At 39.0% G+C, this 19,616-nt stretch overlaps 1 pseudogene; it reads left to right on the forward strand.

The window, feature by feature from the left end:
• The first annotated feature begins 10,480 nt into the window (after nucleotides 1–10,480).
• On the forward strand, nucleotides 10,481–11,399 carry LOC103729574 (annotated as a pseudogene).
• The last annotated feature ends 8,217 nt before the right edge of the window (nucleotides 11,400–19,616 follow it).

A 19,616-nucleotide genomic window follows, 5' to 3' on the forward strand; every position in this document is an offset into this window, starting at 1 on the left:
CCAAGTACTGTGTTGTTATCTGTGTGATGGTGAGACTTTTCCCCAGAGTTCTCCAGTTCATTCACTGTCCAATCACCTTTCCACTCAACTAGTGAGACTTACACTTTATGTGTTCTTAAAGAGTCACACAGTATTATAGTAAATATATAAATAAACCATCGTCTGCCTAATACAAATTTTGTTGAACACAGTCGTGTGAAATTCAGGTAGAAAGTCAGCAATGTTTCTTCCCCAGATCATATTTGTAATAAATGCAAACCCATTCACTTTGACATGAGGTTCATTGCATATGTTGCTGAAAGACCTGTTTTTAATTCCTATGTAAATATGACATTATAAATTTAAAATCTTTATAATGCATCTTCTATTTCTTACTTACATAATGATTTTGTGCTGTATGTAGTGGTGCATGCCTTTAATCCCAGCACTTGGGAGGCAGAGACAAGCAGATCTCTGTAAGTTCAAGGCCAGCTTGGTCTACATAGTGAGTTCCAGGACAGCTGGGGCTACAGGGAGACCCTGTCTCAAAAAGACCAAAAAAATAAAAATAAATAAATATCTGATAGATTTTTCTTCATTACAAAGAAGTATCAGGAGTATGTTTTTCATATTTCCTTATCATTATGAAGAATATCATTTTGTGTATTATAATAATCACATCTGAAGTACATAGCAGATGCATTCTTATGTACATGTTTTTAATGAAATAGGAGGCTTACATTATGAAAGTTTGCTATTGGTTAAATTTTCTGATATAGGAATTGCTAAGCAAAAGTCATTTTAAGTTGTCTTTAAGGATTTGAATTGAATGTTTACGGTACCTTTTACACGAGGAGATATACACACTAGGTGAGGTAGTTTAAAAACTAGGCTACAAAAATAACTGGAAGCCAAAGGCTCTTTAAAACAATAACTTGAATGTTCATTGGTAAGAATGTGATGAAGATGCAGTATGGGAAATGTTATTTTGTGGAAGCAGGACAAAGGAATAGCTTGTATAATAAGAACATTATGGAATTCAGGGGATATATTTTCCAAACAATGAAATTCCACATAAAATGAAGCATCTTGGTATCATTCTTATACTCAACTGTCTCTACCTACAGTACATGAACTGCGTCATTCAAATATATTTTCCAAACAATGAAATTCCACATAAAATGAAGCATCTTGGTCTCATTCTTATACTCAACTGTCTCTACCTACAGTACATGAACTGCGTCATTCACATGTTTCAATGCCAGCCTTGTCAGCTGTAGTGGACTGATGACTAAAGGGAAATTCATCATAAAATAACATGCAGGCACTGCAGAATTTTATGGTTTAGTCTAACTTCAGCTATAGAATTTTGGAATTTAGTGTTTAAGTCCAATTCATTCAAACACGATTTCTTGTATTATAAAATGATCTCACACCCAAATGTCCGCTCAGCTTCCTCCATGGCTTGTAGTCACCCGGCCTCTGTCCGCTGTGTCTTTCTCCTGTGTTGACCCCTCCTTACCTGCTGCCAGGCAAGGCAAGAGAATGAGGTGTGTTGCTGTGCTCTTAGCTTACTGCCAGGAAACAAAGAGCCAAGTACTGTGTCTAAAAGAAGCTTTAGTAACTAAAATGCAGGACATGAATTAAAAATATTTAAAAGAAAGCACAGCTAGCATTTTCAGCCATTTTACAATATGGAAATCTTATTGTTTTAAGTGAACCTTTCTTGTTCATATAAACTTGCTACTTCGTATATGCATAAATATAGAGAATATATCATGGGTGCAGGGAACTGAACCCAGGTCCTCTGCAAGTGAAATTTTGGAGCTTTATTTTTTTTTTAAGAAACTTCTTTTGTAAATTTTATTATTTTTATTTTATGTATATGAGTGTATTGCCTGCATGTGTGTAAGTGCACCTGTGTCGTGCAATGCCTGCGGAGGACAGAGGAGGCATACAATACCCTGGAAATGGAGCTACAGATGGTTCTTAACCACCATGTGGGTGCTGTGAATTGAACCCAGGTCCTCTGCAAGAGCAGTCGGTGCTCTTAACCACTGACTAAACACTGTGCCAACTCTCCAGCCCCAAGATTTATTTTTATTTTTATTTATTTATGTGTCTGCCATATGTGAGTGGGAGTCTGCACAGGCCAGAAGCTGGCATAGGATTCCCCTGGAGCTGGAATTTGAGGGGATTGTGAGCAAGAAACAGAACTTTTTTCTTTAATTATTGACATGTGTGCATGTGTGTGTGTGTGTGTGTGTGTGTGTGTGCACGCAGAGGCTAGAAGAGGATGTTGTATTCCCTAAAAGTGGAGTTACAGAAGGTTGTGAGCTATCTGACATAGTTGCCAGGAACCAAGTTCAGGTCCTCTGGAAAAACAGCAAGTGCTCTTAATCACTGAGCCATCTTTCCATCTCCAAATTTTCCACAATGGGCAGATGAGATGGCTCAGCAGGTAAAGCTCTTGCTGCCAAGCCTGTTAACCTGAGTTTGAGCCAAAGGAGTCACATAGTAGAAGGAGAGAACTGAGTCCTTCAAGTTGTCACCTAACCACCACATTAACACACACACGCACACACATAGGTGCACACACACAATAAATAAGTGACTATCATAAATGACAAAATATACCACTAGCTTAATTAAGCTAAATTTGACAAAATGCATGTATCTAAAATATGTGCCATGGTGCCTTATATATGCATATATTTTATGGTTACTTATATCAACACGGATCACCTCACCTTATTTTGTGGAGAGAATATTGAAGATCTACCCCGTTTCACTAAATTTTTTCCTCTTCCTTCCCTGGGAGACCGTAGGGCGTGCCCTCTGATGACTTTAGGGTCTCCTGGTCTTGATGCAGATTAACAACATGAATTAAGACATCCTATTTGAATTTTGCATAATTTATATGACATTTGGGAGGGGGTGACTTACAAAGAAATGGCTTCTCATAACCCACCTGCCATTCAAACCCCACCCATCCGCAAGAAGCCCCGCCTTTCGTCAGCTCCCCCAACGGGCCACATCACTCCCTTGGTTCCAGTATGGCCACGGCTCCACCCCTTTTCCCAGGGTGCCCCACATGGCCCACTCTTTTCTGAGGAATGAGGAATTCCTGGGCTATATCCTCTCAGCAATATCTGGTCCTGCAGTCCAGTGGCATCCATCACAGTCATCACAGTGCACACAACTCGGTGCATCTGTGTGGAGCAGAAGCTTCTGGTGAGCAATATCTCTTTGCTCCCTGTTTCCTCCTCAACCCCTGCCTTTCTGGCAAACAGATCTACAGTTCTACATGTGTGCTTTGATGTGTTCAGCATTTTCAGATACACATACAAGTGAGGACATGTGACATTTGTCATCACTGCTTCATGCTTACCATGATACCACAAATACCATGATTTCCTTCTTTCTAAAGGTATTCCATCATGCATGTATATATGCCTGTGTGTTCATGTGTGTACATATATTAAGATGAATATGTGTGTGTACGAGTCTCTGAGCCTATCTGTACAGATGGATGTGATTATATGTGTGATTCTAGTGTTTAAAGGCATGTATTTTTATACCGCGGAATTGCTAAAATGCAGCCAACTACTACATCTGGGGCTTGGCTGAAGAAACAACTACCTGTTCCAACTTGGGGATAAAATTGAGCTGTGTTGGCCTTAAGAGAGAAAAGTGCACATGTGGGTGTGGATGTGGGAGTGATTTCAGCTGTTCTGGGAGTATACTCAGAAATGGTATTGTTGGGTTACGTGGTAGATATAATTTGTAAGGTTTGGAGGAATTTTCATAGTGTTTTCTGTAATGGCCATAATAATTTACCTTCATATCAGATAGGGCACATTTGCCACCTTTTGAAAAACATACTCTACTAAGCATGGATGTGAGGTGGGAACAGCAAGGAGCAGTCTGGACTCCGCATCCACTGGAAAGAAGTATCACATACAGGATCCCAGAGGCTGGACCCAACCTGATCCTATGACTGGCTGAACAGGGTTCCCTGGTAGCTGATCAAACCTAGGTCCGTAGTACCTATCCTAGAAACTAGTCTGTGTGTGTTGATCTGGAGGCAATGGAATTTAGGAACAGCCCAAGACCTGGGTCCACAGATTGCCCTAGATCTGGACTCCTCTTGAGAGGGAATGAATACTGTGGATCACAGCAAACTCTAGAATTCTTTCCACATTCCCTCGTCCACGCAAGTCCATCTTTCTCTCCTTGATGTGTTGACTTGTGATTCAAGGAAGGCGTGTTTAGTAGCATGCTGTGTTTCTGATTCTCTTTTCTTTCTTGACAGAGGGTCTCCTTGGAGCCCCAGCTGTCCTGAAACACACTAGGTGGACCAGGCTGCCTTGAACTACCAGAGATCTGACTACCTCTCCTTCCAAATGCAAGTGCTGAGATTAAAGGTGTGCACCACTGCCCAGCATCATCTGCATTTCTTAACTGTTAGAAAAATGTAGTCAATTTTTTGTGTCTACGGGCCTGTGTAGTTGTTCAAATTTGTGCTTCTGGGGTTGTGGCAGGGGATGGGGAAATCAGAAATTTTCTTTCACATACTACTTTTTTTTTCCTTCTTTTTTTTTTTTCTCTTTCGTCTTTTTGAGACAGGGTCTCCCTGTAGCCCCAGCTGTCCTGGAACTCACTATGTAGACCGGGCTGGCCTTGAGCTCACAAAGATCTACCTTCTTCTGCCTCCCAAGTGCTGGGATTAAAGGCATGCACCAAGTTGTGTTTTTCCTCAAATTTTAAATTTCTTTTCCTCTTTTCTCCATTTTGACTTATAGAAGAATACAGATCCTTTCATCTGGATAGACATATTTTTCTTTAGAACACTGTATGAATATAATACATTGTATTGAATGTCCGTCACATTTGTATGGTATTCTCCTTAACTTGTTACCTAAAACAGAAATCAACTAACAACGCTCTCTTAAAGATTAATACATGATTGTTTTAATTGTTTAGTGTTTTCAAACTAGTTACATGAGCCTCATACCATTTTTAATCATAATTATAAGTTTATTCACTTCCAGAAGATTGAGGAAAGCTAATGTTAGTGTTGTCTATGTGCAACCGTCTATGACATTAATTATGAAAATGAAGAGGTCTGCAGACCTATTTTTAACTCAACCTGAGATATCCTCCTGCGTACTCTACCTCTAATCTAGTGTTCGAATTTGCAATGCACAGCATGCTTGGGTTTTTGTCAGGAGCAGCTGAAACAGAGTTTGAGATCAGCCTTTTCCCTAGAAGAGAACAGAAAGTCAAGACATTGATGCACCACCTTCTTTTTTTAATATTTATTATTTCTTTATTTTATGTGTATGAGTATTTCGTCTGCACGTATGTGAGTGCACCAGTGTCGTGCAATGCTGCAGAGGTAAGACAAGGGCTTCGAATTCCCCTATAACTGGAGTCAAGGACGGTTTGTAGACACCATGTGGTTGCCGGGAATCGAACCCGGGTCCTCTGCAAGAGCAGTCAGTGCTCTTAACCACTGAGCCATCTCTCCAGCCCCGTACACCACCTTCTTTAGACCTTTGACTTCTCCCTGCTGCCCAAGCATATATGTCCCAGTCTGTGTCCCCTTCATGGAGTCTTCACCCTGTGCATGTATTCTACGGATACATCCCAGATGCTCAGCAGCTTAGGATGACTATACAGATCTGTTATCCAGGAACCACAGGTGCTGCTGTCTTTCACCCCAGGACTATCCAGGCTGGTTCTTCTCTGTCTCCTCATGTTTCCTGAGTCTCTTGACAATGTGAATTCAAAAAGGGATTGCTTGTAACAAATTGTGACATCACGTGATTACAAGTCCAATAAGCTTTTAAATATAATTACCACACGTTAAACACAATTCAAAAACCACAAACAGCTTACATAAACTTTGCAGAAATTGTAAAAGTTTTTACCATAGACTTTACAAATGCTGTTGTTTTAATGAGTGCCACATCATTCTTCCTATTTAAGATAATATTCATTTTTAGTTATTTTCTGAAATATCACAAAGCATAATGTACATCTACTCCTAAGCGACATCTGGGTAATCCAAAGGAAATATCCAATTTATGACCATAAACTTGAAGTCTTGCATGGGAGACTGGTATTGTAGCAGGAAGGTCTAATCTTGGGTAGACCATTATTGCCACTTCTCCCCCAGCTGTCTACACAACAAGTTTCGGCACTAGAAAGTCTAGTCATAAGGAAGGAAGCAGACACTACTGTTTCTCTGAATTCTGGAACCAAGGAGCATAAATTTCTGAAGTCAACAGATGTCAGTGGTCATAAACTGCATATTACGGGGGGCCTCTGGGGCCTTCTGAATAAGGACCCCTACAGAGATGTGCCAAACCTGGCAATGGGATTTCTGTTTTACAACCATGGCATCAGGGATCAATCTTACCCAGCTATGTATGGTTCCTCCATTCAAATGTTTTGAGACTAATTGTTTTAACAAACTATATCAGGATCTAATTATCTTAACTGACACAATCAAAGGTTGTGTTTTTCTGTGTGAATTTGGGTTAGAACTTAATTTTAGTTTGGAATAGCATGAATTTTCTTCTAATTATTAGATTAGATGATACATAAATAAGTGCCAAAAAGGTTTATGTGACATTTTGTTTTTCTAAATGTGTTTATTTTTTCACTACTCATTATTTAATATTTCAAATTCTCAAAATAATAATTCAATAAAAAATAATGATAAAATCCAGCTTTTAATAAAACAATGAATTTTATGTTGAGGTTTAATTTTAAATAGTGGTTCTAAAATTAAATTTTAGACATTGAATTTTAATGTTTGTAACTTAAATTACAGTTAGATCAGAAAATTATGTTAAAGAGAAATACTTACGTTGTTCACACCAAATTTAGCCCTTAGCATAATGAGAACTCTGGAGAATGACCACCTTTCCTGACATCCATCCTCTTTATGTAAATACAGCTCAGAGTTTTGCTTTAGTTTTTTTTTTTGTTTGTTTGTTTTATATCAGTGTTGATTGAGTAAGAACTGCCTTGCCTCCTTGGTTTAACAGTGGTGTGGTATCATGGGAGGACATTCTTGGGAAATGCTGTAATCAGCACAGGTCCCCACAAGACATCAAGTGGCTTTTTGGGATTTACACTCCCAATGATCCAGTCAAAGAAATCAAGTCAGATTCTTCTTTGTTCCCACAATCCCTATGTGTTCTGACTTTCAGATCTGTTCCTTCATACAATGAAGTGTTTGTCCTTTCTATATAAGTACTGAATTAGCCTCATGGATCTCTATTCTGAGCCAGTGGTAGCTATGCGGACATTCAAACTCTTATATCAACTGTAGTGGGTCAGAATCAGGTGCAGTGGGCTGGTGACGTCAAGGAGACCAACTGCACAAATCAGTTTGTCCACCATGTGAGAGATGGAGGAAGAAGACAGCATGTGGGAGCGTGGACACTTTCAGGATGGGAATGAACGTGGCTCAAGCACTGCTTGGGTACTGGGTAAGTGTGTGAAAGTCAGAGGCTCAGGATAAAGAATGTCAGCCCAGCCACCATTTTCACTTCTAGAATATTGACTTCCAATCTAGAGAGGTGAATGTATCCTCAGCCCATAAAAGCAGCATTTGATAAAATCTTCATTTCCCACACTTCCAGTAAGAGGAAAATAATACCACAATTTCCTCCTCTTCTTTTGTGTGTCTGATATTTTTGTCCCCTACCACATAGTCCTTATAAAATCTGTTTTTAAGAGATAAAGATGGTCCATGCAATATAAAGACTTCAGAGCTGCCAAGGGGTTATAATTGATTTGTGGAGTCAAGGAAGCAACTCTAAAAAGATTACACATTCCTGAGCATAAGTAACCACAATGCCTCATCATGAATCATGTTCCACTCTAAGGAAATTCACAAATATCTCCTAGAAAATGGTCAGTGGGTTGTAGGAAGTGACTGTTTTCATTGAGGGTACTCATCAGAGTTATAAATTGGACTGTCTTTGTTGTTGGGACAAAAGTGAATGTTCCTAGTGTTCCTGCTGGAATGCATCAAGTAGCTACTCCTGACATTTTCTATAAGAGCAAGTGTGGACCAGAAGCACTGAGAGACCCCAGAAAGAGGAAGCCACAGGTTGTTCTAAGTTGTCTTTCTTCCCATGTCACAGCTTATTAGGGCATAGATGGGACACATGGGTCACACAATATATATTAACCTGCATTAATGCTTAGAATCCAAATACCATGTCTCTTGCTGTCACAGAAAGAGTCAAACTGCACAAGCTTGCACAGGCCCCGTGTTTAGAACTCAGCCCAGTGGCCTGGGCTCATCCCTCTCTGACAGCTTCCTCAGCTCCTCCACTGTCCATCCCTTGTGCCTTCCCTCCCTTCTGAACACTCTCACTGGACTCTAGCTCCCTTTCCCTAAAGTTTTCCCTTTTTGAATGACTTTTCACCCAGCCCCAAGGCAACTCTCAAGCACTTTCCTCAGCTTTGAGATCTTTTTACTGGAAAATCAGAGACCAGCACCAAAGTTGGGTGAGGAGAGGGAGTTTAATTTTATGCCAGCTGTACTGACACAGGGATCACCCGGTAAAGGTGTCAGCCCCTTGTTCAAGTTTTTGGGGATATTTATACTCATATGTGAGGAATGCAAACAAAGGGTAAATGGCACATACGTATTATTAAGTAACTGGTTTACAGGTAACGTGGCTGCAAAGGTTACATGAATGTAGCAGTTGTGGGAAACAAAGACTTTTATCCCTGGTAACCACACAGGGCAGGAGAAGATTCCTGTTCGCCTCCCTCATTTCTATCTCCTATCTTGGGGCTTATCCTGCTCCATAGTCCTTAATTGCCCATTACATTGCAAGAGCTTTTAGCAACCATCTGATGTGTTTTTGTTTTGTTTATTTTTTATCTCCATTGTAATCTCATTAATGGTCAAAAGTTGATTTGTCTGTGGGTTTCTTGGTTCATGTTTATATTTACATTTTATTTCTCAGTTGTAAATATGCTTGAATGTAAGTAAACAGATTATAAGAGCCATGTCTTTCTGCAGCACATCTAGTTAAGCTCAATACATTTAACTCTACATAAGTAATTTGAAATCATTACTAAATATGATGTGTTCCCTCCTATCCTGTCATCTATCTGTATAGTTATCAGGACTACAGTTATTGTACTTTCTATTTTCATATAAATGGCAATATCCTGAAACTTCTGGAAACAAATTTGAAGTCATTTGCTTGTTAACCAGGATGATTTGTTTTATGGATTTTACCTTCCTTCTCCAGTGCAGGCACTTATCCTGCTCTGTTGTTAACTTAAGAGGAATAAGAATTTAAAGCTCAAGAAATTTTTTTTAAATGTAAAATTACAAACATTTAGATAGAATATACATTTATTCTGTGCTCTCTTTTAATCATATTTTGTTATAGAGTACTATAAACTTGCAGAAAAATTACAAAGGTGCAGAAAACAACTCCATCCTCTTTGTATATACTGAGTCTCAGTACACATATTTTATGCAAAGCTTTGCTCTGTTACCTCTTTCTGATCTGTCAGAGGCCAATCTATTCATTCACCATCTCTTAAGCACCTGTAATTTATCACAATTTATCATCTATAATCTATCTATCATGGATCCATTTATCTAGTCACAATCTCTCAATCATGTATTGTCTATCAACATCTGCCTATCATCATTTCTATCTATCATCTATCTATCTATTATGTCTATCATCTATCTATCATTCATTCACCTATCTCTCATCTGTCTAACATCTATGTCTATCATCTATATATCTGTCCATCCATCTATCTCTCTCTATCTATTATCTATCACTCTATCATCTATCATCTATCTATCTTTCATTTGTCTATCACCTATTTAACATCTGTCTATCTCATCATCTATCTACTCTCTATCATCTATCAATCTATGATCTATCATCTATCTCATTTATGTATCATCATCTTTATCATCATCTATCATCCATTACTATCTCATGTTTCTTCATTACTAGTATTATGGTCTTCTTGATAGGATTGTTGCTTCAGTGACATCATATCCTGTTAAAACTATCACATACACAGCCTTGAATTATGGCTTTTTCCTCAATATTAGTGATACTCACTTGAATTGTTCTGTTTTAGAGGAATCCACTAGATTTTTGTGACATCGTGTTTGCTAATTTTCAACTTGTAATTAGTAAGTATTTTGTGAACAATAGTGTACATTATGTAACTAAACTTCGTAGGCAAAATTATCAGCTGGTTTTGCGTCCATTGATGTCACCATAAGGGTCAACATTTAATTCCCAATTTCAGGATGCTATAGTACTTGGATAGTTCGCCTTTCACCTCATTGATTTTTTTCTTTTCTTATTTTTATCATGAACCTGATGGTATTTTATGTGCTTCAGTTACTGTCACTTTTTCTCTTTGTGCACAGTTTTCCCTATATTGGAAGATCTAAAAAAATAAAAAGAAAGGAATAATGACGGAAAAGTTCAGTGTGAGCTCTGAAGACTCCATCCTTCTGGAATTGTCTAAATGGCTTCACCTAGAAGTGGTTCTCTCTGCGGTGATCTTGATTTTCTATTTGGCAACACTGATGGGAAACTTGTTCATCATCATCTTATGACACCTGGACTCCCACCTGCACATCCCCACGTACTTTTTCCTCTCAAAATTCTCAGCCCTGGATCTCTACTATACCACCAGCTCCATACCCCAAATGCTGGTCAATCTCTGGGGCCCAGAGAAGACCATATCTCATTCTGGTTGCATGCTCCAACTCTACTTTTCCCTTGCACTGGGGACCACGGAGTGTGTTCTGTTGGTGGTGATGTCCTATGACTGCTGTGCAGCTGTCTGCAAACCCTTGCATTACCCTGTCCTCATGAATCCTCGCTTCGGTCACCTGCTGGCTGCAGCCTCCTGGGTAAGTGGTTTTGTAGACTCTGCACTTCATCCCCTCCTCACCTTCTGGGTCCCCCTGTGTGGACTTCACCAAATAGATCACTTCTGTGAAGTCCCTGTGCTGATCCAAATACCCTGTGTTGACACTCTTGCTAATGAGATGGCTCTGCTGGTCACAAGCTCCATTGTTGTTCTCATTCCTCTCATCCTCATTTTCACTCCCTATGTGGCCATCGCTCAGGCTGTCCTGAAGGATTCAGTCCACCACAGGACTTCAGAAGGCCTTTGGGACGTGTGGAGCCCATCTCAGGTTGTGTGTCTGTTTTCCATTCTAGCCATGTGCATTTACCTTCAGCCTCCAACTGAAAATTTTCAAGATCAAGGCAAGTTCATTGCCCTCTTCTACACTGTTGTCACACCCAGCCTCAACCCTCTCATCTACATCTTTGTTAGATGTCAGAGGGCCAGTGAGGAGACTATTGGGGCAGGAGTAACCTCAGTTCCAATAGAATTGGCTGTACCATGGTACATCTATTCAGGAAATTCCATCAGCCTTTCTCTTTATTGATGATCATTTTGCTCTTAATATCAATCTTAAGGTTTTCTGATCTCAGAAAACGAAGAGTTACATAGGAGGATGTAAACAAAGCACAATATATTTAAACCTACTGCTAGCAATTGAACACAGCCATGTAAAATCCAGATCAAACACCAACAGTGTTTTTTCAAATATCAAAATTATAAAAAACTAAACTCTTTCCAGAATGGGGAATGAGGTTTGGGATTTATATATGTTTGGACAAAAAAAGCAGTTTGCAATTCTCATAGAAGGATGAGTTCATCAGCTTTAAAACTTCTAGAATATGTCTCTTCAAATCTTCTTTCTGTGAAGAACACTTCTGTGCTGTTTCTTCCATTGATGACATAATGGAACACTGAAATATTCTTATCTGCTTCAATATTCACATGAACAACAAACAATGGCAGGAACCTTTCTACAGCTATTCAAATTCCACTCTTTTAAGGGAGGTATAATTTTATGAAACTAAAGAAAGCCCATCTGAAGTACATAGCAAGTGTCGTCTTCCTACATTCCATTTTTGGTAACATAGTAATCAGCATATTTCACAGAAAGTTGAAATAGCTGAAACAATATTGTGTGTTTAACAAATTGACACTATGGATTGCTGAAAAAGAGAAGAGGTAAATAAATACACAGTGACAGAAGAACTGAGCTTTAAAATACCTGGTGGCCAATGGGAAAGGTTTGGGAAATGCTATTTTGAAAGCCTGATACATCTTGAACATTATAGGCAAGATTCTCTTTGTAAAATTTGACTTATGTATTTTCTAAATAATACAATTTTATGCCTTAGAAAATAACTAATTGTGCTGTTTATATCACTTTCAACTGCCTCTACCTACAATTCATGAACTGTGTCAGTTCCACTTTTTACACCATATCAGCAAGACGTATTGATGACTCAAGGGAAATTCAATGTGAAGTACTGTGTTGGCACTCATCTGGTTAGTGTTAGTTAACTGCACAAACTGAAGATGCCCATCCAGGCATGGTGGCACACGTCTTTTCCCCAGCATCTGGGAGGCAGAGGCAGATGAGGTTGAGGCCAGCCTGGTCTACATAGCAAGTTCTTGTGCAGCTGGGGCTATGGGGAAACTTTGTCTCAAGACAAAACAAATCAAAACAACAACAAAAACTATAGACATCTGGGAAGAGGGATGCTCAACTGAGGAATTCCCTCTGTCAGTTTGTCCTGTGGCCATGATTGTGTTTTTCTGATTGATAACTGATGGAGGAAGGCCCAGTACCACTGTGGGAGGTACCAACCCTGGGAAGGAAGGCTTGAGCTGTATAAGAAAGATGGCAGGGCATGCCAATCAGCAGAGCTAGATCATCAGTGGTCTGAGCTCCAGCTCTTACCTTCAGGTTTATGCCCGATTTCTTTCAAAGACAGACTACTCTTGGAAGGCTAAGATGCAATACACCTTTTCCCCTCCAGGTTAGTTTTGGTCAGAATGTTTTACCACATCAACAGAGAGAAAGCTAGAACAGCACTGAAGAATTCTGATGGTTAGTCAAACACCAGCTATAGCATTCCAGGCCTTTAGTGGATAACAATTACAATTCAAACATGATTTCCTACATCAAAAAATAAACCCATAGCCATGATTCCCCTCAGTCTCATAGCCTGCAGCCACATGGATTCTTCACTGGGTCTTTCTCTTGCCTATTACTTTCCCATATGTGCAGCCAGGCATGACCAGAGGTTGGGCTGTGTTAATTTGTTCTTAGCCTAGCCTCCTCTCCAGGAAATGAGGAGTCAAAGACTATGTATGAAATAAGTTTTAGGAATAATTGGTACTACACAGAGCAAAACAGCATATGAATTTAAAATGTTTAAAACATAAAACTATACTATAGAATTTTCAATTGTCTTGTCATATGGACATGCTACTGCTTTGGCGGAAGTTTTCTACCTTCTTGAGTTTTGGCCCATGTAAATTTTTTCACTATTTCTTTAAAGAAACCCAACAAAAGTTTGCAGTCATGTGTCCAATGCTGTGCATTCTTGTTTGCATATATTATACCATTATTTATTCCAATCCACATATCATTGCCTCACATTCTTACTTTGTGGAAAGACCATTTGAGGTTTACTGTCTCAGAAAAGTTCAGGCCTAAAGTGCAATAGCATCAAGTACAGAAGCCGTACAGAACACAACTCAGTGGATCTCCTGTGGAACAGGTACAGCTCTGTTGAGGAGCATGGCCACCTCCTCCGCTTCCTCCTGAATGCCCAGCACTTTAGGCAAAAGCACTTCAGTTCTGTCTACTTTTATGAATTCATCCTTTTCCCATAAACATATAAGGGAGAATACTTTGTATTCCTCGCAGTCTGTGTGACTTATTTTTAACTGCTTAATGCCTTCGTGTTTAGCACACTGTTAAACACTCCAAATTATTTGCTTCTATTAAAAGTTGTTCTATTTTTGGTATGAGTGAGCAAGTGTGCCTATGTGAATTTTCAAGTATGTGTATAAGCACGAGAATGTTTCTACATGTACACATATGTGCATGTGTGACAGTTGCACAGATAAATATTCATGTGTCTGTCAGTTGACTGGTTTTCCTTGTTTCTGGGCTTCTGGGGGGACAATGCTGTGAGGTGGGTGTGGAGCAGTTCTTCAGTGGAACTCCTACAGTTCCTCTGGATGTATATGCAAAAGCTGAAAAGCAGGAGCATATTGTAGAACTTCTTATACATTTTTGGTACTCTCAGTGACTTTCATAAGTGCCATAACAACTTACATTCCCTCCAAGAAGATTTTATAGTTGTTTTCTCCATATCCATGGCCACAATCACCAGCTTTATCCTTTCCATGGAAGATAATGAACTCAGCATTGCATATGGGCAGGCTAGCAGCCAGCAAGACTCACTTCACTAGGAATCGGAACACAGCTAGAAATCTAGAACCTGTGGCCAGCTTGGAATTGTGACTGATAAGAACTTGGTTCCTCCGAGGCTGATATGAAGCCTGAGTCCATGGTACCACCCTGCAGGCGGGTCTACATATGCTGGTTTGGAAAACTTTGGATCTTTCAGTAATATCCTGGGTACTAGGGCCACCCAAGCTTGCCCTAGACCTGGAATTATCTAGTTTAACAAGGAGTATGGTTTAAAATGTAGCCACATTCTGAATTGTAACATCTAAGAGCCAAGTTTAAATGAATAAGGAGAAAATAGTTTATCCTAAGAATTTCTTCTGAAATTATAAACAAAAAATCTTTTTGGGTTTGGGGGGTTTATGTTTATATTATTTTAACTTGTTTTATTTTTAAACATTAAACTACTTAAGGAACAAGAAGAGCAGTTTTGAGTCCATCATTGAAAAAAGGAATAATTCTCTAAATCTATAGGACTTTAAAACAGACTTCTGTAGCACAGTAGGCAGAGAGAAAACCAAGTCTTCCAAAATGAGCAGAGATAATTGCCGTATTTTATAAGGATTGAGCTACTGAAGGTGTTCAAATCCTAAAAACAGCACCATTGCCAAAACTATAAAATATGACAGAAGAGGAAAAAAGCAAAATTAATCAAACAACAGCACAGAAAAAACAAAAATCCACAAAGAACTAAGATAAAAACATAATGAGATTATGTGAGCACCCTAGTCCTCAGTAAGTCCCTTAAACTTCCCCAAGAATCTGAAGGGTGGACATCAGACTGGACAAAGAGGAAAGTTGCATGGGTTCTAGGAGGGAGTATGAGGTCCATGAAGAGGCAGGGAAAATGTGAGTCAGCAATGAACTTGGGAAAGAGAGGGGATACACAGACATTAAACCCAATACTCAGAAGAAATCAGAATGTGCCACAGTGAATAATTAACAAATTGATTTCTGCTTCTTGAAAGACTCTTGGTGGAGTTTAAATATAATAAAATAAAATTATCTGAAGAACCATAAAACCTTCAAATTCACATAAGCAGTGTTCAGTGTGTTTAGATTTTGCCTATCAGAATAGGCAGTAAAATATATTTCACAGCTCTCAGCAGAACATTCAAAGACTTTATGAATTACTTTGAGAGAATGGAATAATGTTTCACAGATTATTTATATTAAAAGGAATAACTTACAATGCTTAAAGAAAATGAAAATTTTGATAAAAACATCATTTCCCAGATGTTTCTATGAAATCGAATTCCTTTAGCCTGCATGGGTGGTCAGTGCCATCCAAAGTCATGATTTCTTACATTAAAATCACAGTACAAGCCATGTGATACTTTTCTACAGGTTGCTGGTCAGGGAGACCTCAGTGCTCTCCAAAATAATAGAGCATATTGCTATTGCCCTTTGTTGCACACTCCAACCTCATTGTGGAACACACAGCTTTTGGCTACAGGATATAGAGACATCAATTGGAAAAAGGGAAGTTACATCCTGCTGGCCAGCTTCCACAGTACCAGAAGGTGACATGCAGGCTGCAGAGAAGAAAAGATATTGATGGTCTTACCTACTGCTGGGCCCTGCATGTAGCAATAACCAGGCATGATGTACCTACTGCCCAATAGTGACACAGATGGAATGGTCTAATTATCAAATTACTGAGTACATACTAGGCTGTGCCAGAGAGGGAATTTAATGCCTTTTAATGCAATCCTTGTCAAAAGTCCATGGCTATGGTGGCCATAGGCCCTAGGGTAGAACCTGCTTATTGTTTCATTAAATGGTCACGCTGTCAAACTGCCTTCTAAATGTTGATATCTATAGTTCTGGGCTTCTCTCAATCTTAGTCAGAGGAGCTACATTTTGCAGTGCTCAGCTGTCAGTGGAGAGGTGTGTAACTGGCCAGAGTGCTGAATGTAAGAGACTGAGTGCTCAGCACTAAACAGGACATCCATATTGCCACAGGGATCCCCCCCCATCACAGGAGAGGTGTGTGAACGAGTGTAAGACACAGAGAATGTGGAGGCATGTGTGAAGTGCTGTCTTCTGCACTGACACTCCCATCACTGCCATGAACTCAGATCAGCTGCTACTTGTAGAAGACCCACACAAGGTCAATCCAGACAAATTCCAGGCATAGATGGGGTGGATAATCTCTTGCCCCATCACACACTGATGAGTTGTTGACAGTGGGTACCTCCTGGGGATGGAGAATCAGTCTTTATGGAAGATGTGGCATGTTGAAGGTTTCTGTGCTCTGGTAGAAGGCCATGTTCTCAAGAACATATAGGCAGCACTACCTGAATGTAGATTATCAAAACATTAAAGTAAGGGGCTGGAGAGATAGCGCAGTGGTTAAGAGCACTGCTCTTGCAGAGGACCCAGGTTCAGTTCCCAGTGCCCACATGTTGGCTAAAAACTATTCTTAACTCAAGTCCCAGGGATCTGATGTCTTCTTCTTGCCTCTGGGGCACTGCAAGACACAGATGCACTTAATTGCACACAGGCAAAACATTGATACACACGTAGTAAAGATAAATAATTTTTAAAATTAAAAAATAAAATAAGTAAAAGAAATTGTGAGAGAAAGGCATGTAGGAATGTTTGTAGAGTAAGAAGGGGGTGATGGATTTAGAATTTGATATTTCATTACATACATATGAAAATCAAAAAAAAAAGTTAAAAATAAATATAAACGAAACAGAGCCTGGAAAGAAAACAATACCAACCAACTCTGAAAGACACTGAAGATACTCTAAGCACACACTATTCAGTGTTAAGCCAAGATTTAATTCTTAAGTGCAAACAGAAGAGCCTATCCAGGTCATTAGTATGCAAATGTGCTTTTTAGTGGTGCAGGCCTTTAATCCCAGCACTCCCAGAGGCAGAGGTAAGCATATCTCTGTGAGTGGGTTCAAGGCCAATTTGGTCTACAAAGTGAGTTCCAGGACAGCTGGGGCTACAGAGAGACCCTGTCTCAAAAAGACCAAAAAAACCCTTATATAACATTATATGCATAACAGCATAGTATTAAATTTCTTATAGGTTGGAGGGATGGTTCAGTGGTGCTTAAGAGCACTTGCCACTCTTGAAGAGGATCCATGTTCGGTTCCCATCACCAACACAGTGGCTCAGAACCTTCAGTAACTCCAGAGGCTCTGGCTTCCATTTCTGACTCTCAGGGCAGTTTCTCACAAGGTGCACATGATCTCGGGCACACACACATATCCACGTAACTTCAATAAGTCTTTACAAAGTAAAATAAAATTCTTTTGATTTGCTAAAAATTAAATAACACTTTTTGAAAAAAACTTGGAAAAGCTTTCTTGTCCATTTCACAGACATTATTTCCCGTATTAAGAAGAAATCCTGTAATGAAATGTTATTATAGTCAAATGAAGTAACTATCAAGGACTTAAAAGAACCCTAAAAAGAACCTTAAAAGAATATAAACTAGTAAATACCTCCAAATTTTTTTACAGAGATTAAATTTCATCCTTTAAAAGCTTAGATTTAAAATTGGGGTGTTATTAAAGTACATATAAAACAGAGAAAGAGACTCAGTTCCCACAGTTTTTCTATTGGATAATCAAAAAATTGATATTAATAAATGATGGCAGGAATGCACATTCAGGGGAGACTCATTCATGTGCATAGCGGGATTGCCACCCTTACGCTTTCTGTGTTTTTTGGCATAAACTACAAGGTTTAATGTGGATTTACTAAATGTCATAACCAACTAGGCATTTGAACAAGTGAACTGAAATTTTGCATTCATGGGGAAATCTTCAAAGTCATTTTTATAGTCCCTTTATTCAAGATCATTCAAACCTAGGAGAAATTTCATCATTTGACTGGAATAGGATAAACTAAGTATTATATACTAAATAATACCCTATATTAGTGGCTTGGGAAAGCTCACATAAGCAGTTGCATGGATGGTTGTCTAAAGTGTTTTATTGAATAAATAAAGCCAGAATTAAAAGCTAAGTATTGTATGATCCTTTGATAGGTCAACAAAATAGGCAAAAATGTAGGCAGGGAAAATATAAGTACCCGAAAAATTCACACACAGAAACATTAGAAAGAAGAACTGGCCTGTAGGCTCTGCACTAATTAATGCTCAGTGACTACATTCCTGTAAAATACATAGATTGAACAACCTGAAGTGTGAAAACTAATGTGTGAAATGTACGAATAAATCATCAAGCAGGATGTGGTCATGTCCCAGAATGAAATGCAGACTGCAGCAAATGAATCTCACTCCACTTTCCATGTGTGACAAATGCAAAAAAGGGCTCATGAAAAAAAATGTGTTCTGATCTAAGCAAGTTTGGAGAGTATTTTACTGAAAAAAAATAAGGCTATGGCAGGAGTATATGTGCAAATAGTGTGTACTCTAGAGAGCTCTTTGGGTGTTTTTCACAGCTGTAGAGTAGTCCTGGGATTCTTTACCACAACTACTGATGTTCAGCCAACAAGTGAAAGGACAGGCAGTGGGATCCAGGCTGGTCATCACTGGTGGTGGAGGTTTCAGATAAACAGGAAGAAATGGCAAGGATTGTACCATCCTCACATTCACCAGCTGTTTTTCTGACATCTAAAGCAGTTCCCAAACCTAATGCCCATCACAGTGCCATTGGCTTAGGATTCTACCAGCGTGTTAGGGGGTGTAATGTCAAAATAAAAGATAGCACCTCCCTTCCCACCACTCAAACACAGACACCCATGTACCACAGAGTGAGGGACCCTCCAGTCCCTCTCTGAGCAGTGATCCCTCAGCAACAGCACATATTATAAACACACTCTAAAGAAGGGAAGGAAGCTTACATCAGGCAGAGGGTGCGAAGACACAAGAAATTGCTGTCTGAAATAACCCACAACTCCTCAGCTAAGTCATGTAACTAAATCACTCCTACTGTCCTGTTTTCTGGTCTTTTATTTTTAATGTATCACATTGAATGTAATGAATAATTTAGTAGAAATTTATTATTAAATGCATAGGTTATTGTATCTAAGATGTTCTAGAATGTTTCATAGATAATAGAATGTATACAGATAAATACTTGGTCACAAATATTTTAACAGAAATCCATCACAGGTTCTTCTCCTGTATCTGTACAATGTTGTTTATAAATGAGATATTATTAAACAAGGCTTCAAATGCTCATAATCTGATTAGCATCTCTATTCATAGAAAAATCTATTCTTGGAGTTTGGATATGTTTTCTCATTCACAGGATAA

Source organism: Nannospalax galili, unplaced genomic scaffold (assembly GCF_000622305.1).
Source record: "Nannospalax galili isolate Female #2095 unplaced genomic scaffold, S.galili_v1.0 scaffold1453, whole genome shotgun sequence".
NCBI classification, from domain to species: domain Eukaryota; kingdom Metazoa; phylum Chordata; class Mammalia; order Rodentia; family Spalacidae; genus Nannospalax; species Nannospalax galili.